Source organism: Arachis ipaensis, chromosome B1 (genome assembly GCF_059453495.1).
Source record: "Arachis ipaensis isolate K30076 ecotype BB chromosome B1, ASM5945349v1, whole genome shotgun sequence".
In the NCBI taxonomy this organism is placed as follows: Eukaryota; Viridiplantae; Streptophyta; class Magnoliopsida; order Fabales; family Fabaceae; genus Arachis; species Arachis ipaensis.
In genome coordinates, this window is record NC_142436.1 from 97,710,682 (window position 1) to 97,724,442 (window position 13,761).

The window sequence follows — 13,761 nt, forward strand, 5'->3', positions numbered from 1 at the left end:
TTATCAAGGAACAATACCACCTTGTGAAATTCCTTGTTTTCTCTTTGTTGTCAGGAAACAATTTGATTTCTCCTTCTTCTTCCTAAATGTTGCTTCATGCTTTAAGGTTCTTGTTTCCTTTCCTGCAAAGAGTAATGAAGTTGCTTGCTTCTCAAGCACTTGAGTGGTTAGCTCAACTATGTGTGGGTAAGTATCGGATTCTTAGGTTGGTGTGTGAACACCAAACTTAGTCTCCCACTTACTTCTCTCTGTTCTTTGAATCCTTGAGTTATCTTGGAATGATGTCGCTACTAAGGGTTTTAAGCATTTCTGTGACTGCTTAGAATAGTTGTTCCTTTCATATAATTCAAAGGTTGTTGTGTTCAGTTGATCTTTATGGTGGAACACCAAACTTAGAGTCACACATTCCCCTTTGACTTATTGATCCATGAATTCATTGTTTGGTGTGAAACACCAAACTTAATTCTTTGCAATGCACAGAAACTACTTTACCCTTTTTATTGAAACAAATAAAAGAAACAGCAACAAGGTATTACCTCAGGTTGGGTTGCCTCCCAACAAGCGCTTCTTTAACGTCATTAGCTTGACGGTCAGCTTCCTCAGTTGAGGTGATATTTGACTTTGTCCTTCTCCTCCACATCTCCCAAGTAATGTTTGAGTCTTTGACCGTTAACAATGAAGGTTCGTTGTGACTTTTCTTCCATGATTTCTACTTGTCCATAATTGGAGACCTTGGTGACAAGGAATGGTCCAGACCACCTTGATTTTAGCTTTCCTGGAAATAGCTTCAGCCTAGAATTGTAGAGCAATACTTTTTGCCCTTCTTCAAATTTCCTTGGGGCTATGTTGCTGTCATGCTTCTTCTTTGCTCTTTCTTTGTAAATTTTGGCATTCTCATAAGCTTCCGCTCTGAATTCTTCCAACTCTTGAATTTGCAACATCCTTCTTTCTCCAGCGGCTTTGTTGTCCAAGTTCAGAAGTTTCAAGGCCCAGTATGCCTTGTGCTCCAACTCCAGTGGCAGATGGCAAGCTTTTCCATATACTAGTTGGTAAGGAGACATTCCAATTGGTGTTTTGAAAGCTGTCCTATATGCCCAAAGAGCATCATCTAGCTTAATCGACCAGTCCTTCCTTGAAGTTCCCACAGTCTTTTCCAGGATCCTTTTGAGTTCTCTGTTAGATATTTCGGCTTGCCCACTTGTCTGTGGATGGTATGGTGTGGCTACCCTGTGTTTGACTCCATATTTTAGAAGCAATGCCTCTAATGGTTTGTTGCAGAAGTGGCTTCCTCCATCACTGATGATTGCTCTTGGAACCCCAAAACGGCAAAAAATGTGTTTTCTGAGGAAGTTCATGACTACCTTATTATCATTGGTTGGAGTTGCTATTGCTTCAACCCATTTGGAGACATAGTCTACTGCCACAAGAATGTAATTATTTGAGTATGAGGAGGGAAATGGTCCCATGAAATCTATCCCCCATACATCAAACAATTCAAGTTCCAGAATGAATTGTTGTGGCATTTCATTTCTTCTTGGCAAGTTCCCAGCTTTCTGGCATTCATGGCAGTGCTTCACTAATTCTTTTGCATCTTTGAAGATAGTGGGCCAATAAAAACCACACTGCAACACCTTAGCTGCTGTTCTTTCTCCTGCAAAGTGCCCTCCATAAGTGGAGCCATGGCAGTCCCATAAAACTTCCCTTCCTTCTTCCTCGGATATGCATCTTCTGAGTATGCCATCGGAACATTTTTTGAACAAGTATGGTTCGTCCCAGATGAAGTATTTGGCATCATTTACCAATTTCTTCCTTTGATGTTTGTTAAATTCCAAAGGTAAACTCCCAGTGGCCTTGAAATTTGCTATGTCTGCAAACCAGGGTGCTTTGTGAATTACCATGAGTTGTTCATCAGGAAAGTACTCATTTATATGTGTGCTTTGTGTGCTTCCTTCTTCACATGGTATCCTTGATAAATGATCTGCCACCTTGTTCTCTACACCCTTCTTGTCTTTGATTTCAATGTCAAATTCCTGCAACAAAAGAACCCATCTAATAAGTCTTGGTTTAGATTCTTGTTTAGCAAGTAAATATTTTAAAGCTGAATGATCAGTGAAGACAATGACTTTAGATCCAATGAGATAAGATCTAAATTTGTCAAATGCAAAGACTATTGCCAAGAGTTCTTTTTCAGTGGTTGTGTAATTCTTTTGGTTAGCATTCAAGACTTTACTGGCATAATAAATCACATGCACCAAATTGTCTTTCCTTTGTCCTAACACGGCCCCAATAGCAAGGTCTGATGCATCACACATCAGTTCAAAAGGTAAGTTCCAATCAGGTGGGGCAATGATAGGTGCAGAGGAAAGTTTTTGCTTCAAAAGTTCATAGGCTAGCATACAATTTTTATCAAATACAAAGGGTGTATCAGAGACAAGCAAGTTACTCAAAGGTTTGGCTATTTTAGAAAAGTCTCTAATAAACCTTCTGTAAAAACCAGCGTGTCCCAAAAAACTCCTAACTGCCTTGACATTACTTGGTGGAGGTAGTTTTTCAATGATTTCCACCTTAGCTCTGTCCACCTCCATGCCTCTATTAGAGATTTTGTGGCCAAGGACTATTCCTTCTGTGACCATGAAATGACACTTTTCCCAGTTTAATACTAGGTTAGTCTCTTGGCACCTCTTAAGCACCAAGGCAAGGTGGTGTAGGCAGCTGGGAAAAGAATCCCCAAATACAGAAAAATCGTCCATGAAGACCTCAATAAATTTTTCAATCATGTCTGAAAAGATGGACAGCATGCATCTTTGGAAAGTGGCAGGTGCATTGCACAATCCAAAGGGCATGCGTCTATAAGCAAAAACTCCATATGGACAAACAAATGATGTTTTCTCTTGATCACTCGGATCAACTACTATTTGGTTGTATCCTGAATATCCATCCAAGAAGCAATAGTAAGCATGTCCGGCAAGCCTTTCAAGCATCTGATCCATGAATGGGAGTGGGAAATGATCCTTTCTGGTGGCTTCATTGAGCTTCCTGTAGTCTATGCACATCCTCCACCCAGTGACGGTTCTTGTGGGTATGAGTTCGTTCTTCTCATTTGGTACCACAGTTATGCCACCTTTCTTAGGAACTACATGGATGGGACTAACCCATGGGCTATCAGAAATGGGGTAGATTACCCCTGCCTGCCATAACTTCTTGACTTCCTTTTGTACCACTTCTTTCATGACGGGATTCAATCTTCTCTGAGCTTGAATGGAGGGTCTAGCATCCTCTTCTAACAAGATTTTATGCATGCATATGGATGAACTTATCCCCTTCAAATCAGCTAGGGTCCATCCAATGGCATCTTGATGAGTTTGCAGCACCTTGATCAATTCTTCTTCCTGTTCTTGGCTCAGGGCAGAGCTAATGATAACAGGGTGACTCTCATCACTACCCAAGTATGCATACTTGAGATTAGGGGGCAAGGCTTTGAGCTCAGGTTTTGGTGCTTCCTTTTCTTCTTTCACTCTCTCTGGCATGCTTAGCATGGTTGTGTCAGCACCCTTGATATCACTAACTTCAATGTCCTTGGTGAACTCCTCCTCTGCCAATTCCTTTATTGTTTCCTCAAAAGTTTCTTGTACTGCAATGTCCACTACATCAACCCTCATGCATTCCCTTAGTGATTCTGATGGATAGCTCATTGCCTTGAATACATTAAACACCAATTTTTCATCATGTAGTCTAAGAGTGAGTTCACCCTTTTGTACATCTATGATGGCTCCAGCAGTAGCTAGGAAGGGTCTTCCCAGAATTATTGAAGCTTTGGCTTCTTCCTCCATATCTAACACCACAAAATCAGCAGGAAATATAAATTCTCCCACTTTCACCAACAAATCCTCAACTATCCCATGAGGGAATTTAAAAGTTCGATCTGCCAATTGGAGGGCCATTCTTGTTGGTTTGGCTTCCTCAATCTTCATTCTTCTCATCATTGTTAGCGACATCAAATTGATGCTGGCCCCTAAATCACACAAGGCCTTCTCCACCATGACTTCTCCTATAATGCAGGGGATTTGGAAACTGCCTGGGTCCTTCAATTTCTGAGGCAATTTGTGCTGAATGATGGCACTGCATTCTTCAGTTAACAACACAGTTTCCTCATTTCTCCAGCTTCTCTTCTTGGTCATTAATTCTTTTAAGAATTTTGCATAGAGTGGCATTTGCTCTATTGCCTCAGCAAAGGGAATGTTGATTTGAAGCTTCTTGAAAATCTCCAAGAACCTGGAGAATTGGCCATCCTTTTCACTTTTCATCAAACGTTGAGGATAAGGTGCTTTAGGTGTGTAAGGCTTCAGGACCTCTTTTTCTTTTTCTTTTGTTGCAAACGGTGTAACAGATTGTCCTTGTTCTTTGTCTTTCACATTTTCCTTTGCTTCATCCTCTGTGGTTTCCCTTGAAATCTCCTTTAGATTCTTTCCACTTCTGAGGGTTATGGCCTTACATTCTTCCCTTGCAATAGCCTTGGCAGCATGAGAACCGCTTGTCCCAGGGGCTTGCTTAGTCAAATACAAAATTTGATTTTCTAGCTTCTGGATGGCAGCTCCTTGGTTTTGCAAGTTAGAATTTACTTCTTCCTTAAAAGCTTTCAATTCAATTATGTCTTGGCTCATGGTTGCAAGCATTCCTTCTATCCGGTTTAATTGATCTTGAAATTGTTGGTTCGGATTAGGTTGGGTATGTTGATTATTTTGGCCATGATATGGTGGTTGGGAGTAGGTGCTTTGTGTGGCTTGGTATGATCTTTGGTTGGAGTTTTGGTATGTGGAATTGTTATGTTGGTTGTGGTTGTAAGGTTTGTGGTTTTGTGGTTGGGTTTGTTGGTTTCCCCACCCAAAGTTTGGGTGGTTTCTCCAGCCTGGGTTGTAAGTGTTGGAATGTGGATCATATGATTGCCTTTGTTGGTTTCCCACATAGTTAGCCTCATCCCAATCACCTCCTTCAATGCCTATTTCCTCTTGATCTTGTGTGTGTATTGCAGCCACTTGCTTTGTTTCTAATTGCCTGGTAAGCTCTGCTAGTTGCTTGGCAAACACCTTGTTTTGGGCTAGAATTGTATCAACATGGTTCAGCTCCATGACTCCCTTAGTGTTGTGCCTTTCTGATGCATAGTAGTACTCATTCTCAGCCACTGTCTCGATCACTTCAATGGCTTCTTCCACAGTCTTTTTCCTGTTCAATGAACCTCCTGATGAATGGTCTACAGCCTTCCTTGATTCATAAGAGAGCCCATCATAGAAGATGTGCAGTTGCACCCAATCATGGAACATGTTTGGTGGGCATTTCCTTGTCAAGTCCTTGAATCTCTCCCATGCCTCGTAGAGAGTTTCACCATCTTGTTGTCTAAAAGTCTGAACCTCAGATCGAAGCCTATTGACCTTTTGTGGAGGGTAGAAACGTGCCAGAAACTTGCTTTCCACCTCATCCCATGTTGTTAGACTCCCCCTTGGGAATGATTCCAGCCACTTAGCTGCTTTGTCCCTAAGTGAAAATGGGAACAAAAGCAGTTTATAGGCATCTTCCTGGACTCCATTGGACTTCACAGTGTCACAAATTCTCAGGAATTTTGTGAGATGTTGGTTTGGGTCTTCATTAGCACTTCCTCCAAAGGAACAATGATTTTCCACAAGTGATATTAGCTGTGGCTTGAGCTCAAAATTGTTGGCCTGAATGGGTGGTTTCTGGATGCTACTACCACAATTCCCAGAGGTTGGGTTTATGTATGAACTAAGAACCCTCCTCTCAGGGATGGCATCGTTTCCATCAGCTCTCTCATGGTTGTGAACTTCTCTATCCATGTTGAGATCTAAAGCTTCCTCAAAATTGTCCTCAGATTCTCCTTCAGATTCCTCTTCTCCCACTACTCTCTTCCCTCTTGCTTCCCTTCTAAGTCTATGAAGGGTCCTCTCTGGTTCGGTATATGGAGGAGTTGATGTCTCTCCTCTCCTACCTGTCATACAAGAACACAGCTCAAACACAAACAAGTGAAATACTATTGGTTAATGGAAGAGTATGGTTAGCTCAATTGAGGAATTAATTCAAACAGTTAGTGAGTCAGTGAGTTAGTTGAATGAATTTAAAGGCATAAAGAAGGAAAGCATGTAACCAAGTGCAGAAATTAAAATTCAACAAGTATCTTGAACAGAATTAACAAAGCAAGAGAAAATTGCTCAATCTAGTTAGCTTCCAATTTGAGAATTGTCAATCGAAAACTAATTCCCGGCAACGGCGCCATAAACTTGATGCACATAAACTAGTTATGCTACGATTTAGGAAATTGCACGATCGGCAAAATTCCTTCCGGCAAGTGCACCGGTTATCGTCAAGTAAAAACTCACAATAGAGTGAGGTCGAATCCCACAAGGATTGGTTGAATGAGCAATTCGGATTAGAAGTGTGTTCTAGTTGAGCGGAATCAAGGTTTGAGATGAGAATTGCGGAATGTAAAATTGGCGGGAAAAGTAAATAACAAGAAAATTAAATGGCGGAATCTTAAATTGCATGAATTAAAGAGCAGAATGTAAATTGCTGAAATTAAAAGGGAATGGGGGTGATTGCAAGAATTGAGTTGCAGAATGTAAAGAGAAAATGGAAATCAGAAATGGGAATTCATTGGGTTATAGGAGATATTGAGATCTCCGAATCAAAACATGTTTATCTCTTCCTCAACCAATGCGTTCATTGAATTTTGCTTGGCAATCTTATATGATTGGATCCCAATTCCTTAGCTCACCAATGCTCTCTAAAAACAAACAAATTCCCAATCCCTTGGTTTAAATGTTCATAAGAAGAGATGATGCTTGATCACTGATTATACCACACAATTTCATGAACCACAATTTGGTAGGATTACATGTCACAATATCCATCCAAACCCCAATCCAATCCACTGTGAGAAAGCTTCTCTAGCATGAATCCTCCATTCCTTTCCCAAGGCTCCGAAGGATTCCAAGTATGAGTAGTTTCTTTCCCAAGACAACTACTCAATGGAATTAGATCGAGAAGCTTTCTAACAAAATTCAAGAGAAAAGATTGAAGAAGAAGATAAACTATTATTGATTCATTGAATTACAATAGAGCTCCCTAACCCAATGAAAGGGGGTTTAGTGAATCATAGCTCTGAATTCAATTACAAAGAAAAGGAAAACTAGCTAAAAGTGAAAGTTAAAGTCCTCTCTAACTTAACTTCTATCCTATTTATACACTTTCTATATTGAGCTTCAGTTGTGCTTCTTGGGCTTTGAGGCCTCTCCTTGCTTTCCTTTTGCCTTGGGTTTATGATCCATAATCTTGATGAGGTTGTTGATCCAAATCCTGTAACATTTATTGAGCCAACTTAGTGATAATCAAATAATGACACATGACTCAATAAATTGAGATTTCAAACTCATCAATCCTTCAGGCCCAATCCCATAAACCATGATATTCAATTGGGTTTCATACCAAAGTAAGTTTAAGTTAATATTTGTGCTCAAAGACTAACTTAAATCACAATATTTTTGGCCCAGAAACCTTTTCCAAGAGTGGCGTTTAAGTTGTAGTTTAAGCTTAAACTGCAGCTTAAACGCCAGACACTTCCAGTGAGGCCTTTTGTAGAAGCACGTTTAAGCTTCAGTTTAAGGTTAAACTGAAGCTTAAACGTGGAAATGGAAGAAGGTAGCCCTAGAGAGTCATGTAGTCGAACACGTTTAAGCTTCAGTTTAAGGTTAAACTGAAGCTTAAACGTGGAGATAGGAAGGGCAGCCCTGGAGGTCGAACACGTTTAACCTCCAGTTTGAGGTTAAACTGGAGGTTAAACGTGGAAAAGGGTGGAGGCATACTGGAGGTCGAACACGTTTAACCTCCAGTTTGAGGTCAAACTGGAGGTTAAACGTGGAAGCTTAGAATGGTGGCCCTGGAGGTGTCGAACACGTTTAACCTCCAGTTTGAGGTCAAACTGGAGGTTAAACGTGGAAATGGAGAGAGCAACCCTGGAGTAGAAAAGCTGTCGAACACGTTTAAGCTCCAGTTTGAGGTCAAACTGGAGCTTAAACGTGGAATGGCTCCCTGGTACTCTTCCTGGTTCTGGCGTTTAACCTCCAGTTTGAGGTCAAACTGGAGGTTAAACGTGGAACTCCTCCCTGGGTGGCATACTCATTCTGGCGTTTAACCTCCAGTTTGAGGTCAAACTGGAGGTTAAACGTGGAATGCTTCTTTAGTGAGGCTTTTCATTCTGGCGTTTAACCTCCAGTTTGAGGTCAAACTGGAGGTTAAACTTCAATTCCAGCATTTCTTATCCTTCATGATTTTTGGCGTTTAAGCTCTAGTTTAGGCTTAAACTGGAACTTAAACTCCACATGTGATATTCAAGCTTCCTTTATTGATTTTGTTGCTTCCTTGCCTAGCCTCTTCTTCCCTGAAATCATCCAAGCAATTGCATCAAAGTCTTGCAAAATTTCATGAGAAATCTTCCATTCATAGCATTTAAGTATTATAACTAAAACTCATGGAATATGCATCAAAATCATGTTGTTTGGATGGTTCATTGCTTTGTTCTTCATTTAACCATTTTTGGTTACTTTAAGCTCAAGAAAATGCATAAAACAACTAAAACTAACAGAAAAATGCTAGTGAAACTAGCCTATGATGCCTTGGCATCATACGTCCAGCACTCGCGAGTTTGAAGCTCATCACAGTCATTCAATTCCTGAATCCTACTCGGAATACCACAGACAAGGTTTAGACATTCCGGATTCTCTTGAATGCTGCCATCAATCTAGCTTATACCACGAGGATTCTGATTAAGAGATCCAAGAGATATTCATTCATTCTACGGTGGAACGGAAGTGGTTGTCAGGCACGCGTTCGTGGGGGAATGATGATGATTGTCACGTTCATCACATTCATGTTGAAGTGCGAATGGATATCTTAGATAGGAACACGCATGTTTGAATAGAAAACAGAAATACTCATTAATTCATCGAGACACAGCAGAGCTCTTCACCCCCAACAATGGAGTTTAGAAACTCATGCTTTCAAAGAGTACAAAGTTCAGATCTAAAAATGTCATGAGATACAAAATAAATCTCTAAAAGTTGTTTAAATACTAAACTAGTAACCTAGGTTTACAGAAAATGAGTAAACTATGATAGATAGTGCAGAAATCCACTTTTGGGGCCCACTTGGTGTGTGCTGGGGCTGAGACTAAAGCTTCTCACGTGCCTGGGCTGTTTTGGGCGTTCAACACCAGGCTGTAACCTGTTTCTGGCGTTGAACTTCAACTTGTAACGTGTTTCTGGCGCTGGACGCTAGACTGCAACATGGAACTGGCGTTGAACGCCAATTTACGTCGTCTATCTTTGAGCAAAGTATAGACGATTATATATTGCTGGAAAGCCCTGGATGTCTACTTTCCAACAAAATTGGAAGCGCGTCAATTGGACTCTTGTAGCTCCGGAAATTCCATTCCGAGTGCAGAGAGGTCAGGATCCAACAGCATCAGTAGTCCTTTTTCAGCCTAAGTCAGATTTTTGCTCAGCTCCCTCAATTTCAGCCAGAAAATACCTGAAATTACAGGAAAACACACAAACTCATAGTAAAGTCCGGAAATATGAATTTTTCCTAGAAACTAATGAAAATAAACTAAAAACTAACTAAAACATACTAAAAACTATATGAAATTAACCCCAAAAAGCGTATAAAATATCCGCTCATCACAACACCAAACTTAAACTGTTGCTTGTCCTCAAGCAACTAGATAAATAAAATAGAATACAAATGAGTCAAGAAATAATAATATCTTAAAGTTTTTGAGTGAAGCTCAGATTCTAATTAAATGAGCGGGGCTAGCAGCTTTTTGCTTTCGAACAGTTTTGGCATCTCACTTTATCCATTGAATCTCAAAATGATTGGCATCTATAGGAATTTAAAATTCAGATAGTGTTATTGATTCTCCTAGTTCAGTATGTTGATTCTTGAACACAGCTACTTTTATGAGTCTTGGCCGTGGCCCTAAGCACTTTGTTTTCCAGTATTACCACCGGATACATAAATGCCACAGACACATAATTGGGTGAACCTTTTCAGATTGTGACTCAGCTTTGCTAAAGCCCCCAATTAGAGGTGTCCAGGGTTCTTAAGCACACTCTTCTCTTTGCTTTGGACCTTGACTTTAACCGCTCAGTCTCAAGTTTTCACTTGACACCTTCACGCCACAAGCACATGGTTAGGGACAGCTTGGTTTAGCCGCTTAGACCAGGATTTGATTTCCTTAGGCCCTCCTATCCACTGATGCTCAAAGCCTTGGATCCTTTTTATTACCCTTGCCTTTTGGTTTTAAGGGTTATTGGCTTTTTCTGCTTGCTTTTTTTTTTTTGCAAGCTTTGTATTCACTGCTTTTTCTTGCTTCAAGAATCATTTTTATGATTTTTCAGATTACCAATAACATGTCTCATGTTTATCATTCTTTCAAGAGCCAACATATTTAACATTCAAGAACATCAAATTCCAAAGACATATGCACTGTTCAAACATTCATTCAGAAGGCAGAAAGCATCGCCACCATATCTAATTAATCAGAATTTCTTGTATTAAAAACTCGAGAAATATTGCCTCCTTATCCTAAAGAAAATCTTCTATTTTATTCATGTTTAATGATGATGAGAAAAATAAATTATAGCTTAATTGGAGATAAAATCAAAATATAGATACTAATTACTACTATATGACTCCTAGGGTAAAACTCAAATAAAAAAAATTATCACAGGTTAAGGTTAAGATCAGAACTCAACAACCTTGACTTTGGGAAGCAGATGCCTCTTTAGTCTGTGGAGTGCTTGACCCTTCAAGAGATAGTTTCTGACGCTTTAGTTCTCTTAATTCACGCCCTTGCACTTCTTGTTCTCTGAGCAGTTTGCAAAGCATGCTGTTTTGATTTTGCTGTTCTTCCTTCATTTGGTCCATGGTTTCTTGCAACTTAGTGACAGATGCCTCAAGATGCTCCCAGTATTCAAATTGAGAGAGTTCTGGTAGGAATTCTTGCGCCCTCCTCTTGATGGGGTCATCCTTCATTTGTTGTTTTTCCATTGTGATTTTAGTGATTGGTTGCTCCACTGAGATATACTCTGTTATTCCCATCTTTACTCCAGCGTCTTTGCAGAGCATAGAGATTAGGCTTGGATAAGCCAACCTGGCATCCTTGGAGTTCTTGTTGGCAAGTATGTAGAACTCAGATGGGATCAGTTGATGAACTTCTACTTCTTTTCCCAACATAATGCAATGGATCATTACTGCTCTTCTAATATTGACTTCAGAACGGTTGCTGGTGGGCAATATAGAATGCCCAATGAAGTCCAACCATCCTCTGGCGACTGGTTTGAGATCTTCTCTCTTGAGTTGATTTGGGACACCCCTCGTGCTGGTGGTCCACCTGGCTCCAGGGATGCATATATCCTCTAGAATCTTATCCAGGCCCTTGTTTGTTCTCATCATTCTCCTATTGAAGGAGTCTGGGTCATCTTTCAGCTGAGGTAGCTTAAAGATCTCCCTGATTTTGTCAGGGTGGATGTGAACAATCTTTCCTCTGACCACAGTCCTATAGTCATAGAGGGCAACTCCAGATATTCTCTGCCTGTCTGTTTGCCACAGATTAGCGTAGAATTCCTAAACCATATTCCTTCCCACTTTCGTTTCAAGATTAGCTAGGACTTCCCAGTTCCTGTCTCGAATCTGCTCTTGGATCTCCGGATATTCATCTTCTTTCAGATCGAACTTGACTTCCGGGATCACAGATCTTAGACCCATTATTTTGTAGTAATGGTCTGAATGTTCTTTGGTTAAGAACCTCCCTTGTTTCCAAAGTGGTTTTGGAACACTCTCTTTCTTGCCTCTTGGAGTGGGTTGTTTTCCTTTAGAAGCCATGATCTTAGTGGGTATGGTTTAGTGATCATGGATAAACACACCACACTTAGAGGATTGCTTGTCCTCAAGCAAAAGAAAAGAAAGGAGAGGGATAGAAGGAGAGCTAGTGTTGAATGGTGGATGAGAGGAAGGAGGTCGAATGTGTTTTTAAAAGGGAGGGGGGTGGGTTTTCGAAAATAGGGAGAAAGATAAGATATAAGATATGATTTAAAAAGAGATAAGTATGATAAGAAAAGATATAATTTAAAATTGAAGAGATATGAAAGATATTTGAAAAAGATAAATTTGGATTTTTGAAAAAGATAATATGGAGATTTAAAAAAAGATATTAATTAGTTGAAAAGATTTTAGAATGAAAAGAGATAGATTTGTTTTGAAAATTTGAAAAAGAGTTGAATTGGATTGAAAAAAAGGATTTGTGCTTATGGATTAAGATACATTTGATATTTTTAAAGTAGGGTTTTTAGAAATTAGGGATTTTAGAAATCAGGGTTTGTAACATATTTATGCAAGAAATCATGAATTGAAACATGAAAATTAAGATAAAAATGAAAAATATGAAGTAAAAACGAAATTACCTCCTCCCCACCATTCTGGCGTTTGAACGCCCAAACGCTGCATGTTTTGGGCGCTCAACGCCCAACTGCTGCTTCTCCTGGGCGTTCAACGCCCAGCTGTTGCTTCTTTCTGGCGTTGAACGCCAGGAACTCCTTTGTCACTGGGCGTTTTTCTGAACGCCCAGGACGCTGTAAATCTGGCGTTAAACGCCCAGAAGGAGCTTCTTTCTGGCGTTCAACGCCCAGATGGCTATCCTTACTGGCGTTCAACGCCCAGTGGATTCTTCTTTTGGGCGTTGAACGCCCAAAACAGACTTTTACTGGCATTTTCTTGCCAGTGTGCTCTTTTTTCTCTGTTTTGTGTGCAGAATCCTTCTGTAACCCTGTAAACTTATACAATTGACTCTTTACCTTAGTATCAATGAACTTTATATAAACAAATAAAATCAAGAATAGGGCAAAATGCTTAGAGGAAGTGATGCCCCATGGCTGGGTTGCCTCCCAGCAAGCGCTTCTTTATTGTCTTTAGCTGGACTTTGCTGAGTTTTTCATCTAGCCTCAGCCTTGAGCACTCTTGCTCTACATTGCCTTCAAGATAGTGCTTGATTCTCTATCCATTAACAATGAACTTCTTATCAGAATCAATATCTTGAAGCTCCACATAACCATATAGTGATACACTTGTAATCACATATGGTCCCTTCCACCGGGACTTCAGTTTTCCGGGGAATAGCCTGAGCCTAGAGTTAAACAACAGAACCTTTTGTCCTGGTTCAAAGATTCTAGATGACAGCTTTCTGTCATGCCACCTTTTTGATTTTTCTTTATAAAGCTTGGCATTTTTGAAAGCAGTGAATTTGAATTCCTCTAGCTCATTCAGCTGGAGCAATCTTTTTTCTCCAGCTAATTTGGCATCAAAGTTTAAGAATCTGGTTGCCCAGTAGGCTTTATGTTCCAGTTCCACAGGCAGGTGGCATGCCTTACCATACACAAGTTGGTACGGAGAGTTCCCTATAGGAGTCTTGAATGCTTTTCTGTAAGCCCACAGAGCATCATCCAAGCTTCGTGCCCAATCCTTTCTACGGGTACTTACAGTCTGTTCCAGGATTCTTTTTAGTTCTCTGTTAGAAACTTCAGCTTGTCCATTTGTCTGCGGATGATATGGAGTTGCCACCTTATGGCGAATCCCATACCGGACCATGGCAGAGTAAAGCTGTTTGTTGCAGAAGTGAGTGCCCCCATCACTGATTAGTACCCT

General features: G+C 40.3%; 1 non-coding gene across 1 annotated transcript; it reads left to right on the forward strand.

Annotated features, from left to right (window-relative positions):
- Positions 1–5,316: 5,316 nt before the first annotated feature.
- On the forward strand, positions 5,317–5,420 carry LOC148577593 (small nucleolar RNA R71). Its single transcript, XR_015904289.1, has one exon. It is a non-coding gene; the product is annotated as a small nucleolar RNA R71 (small nucleolar RNA).
- Positions 5,421–13,761: the final 8,341 nt, after the last annotated feature.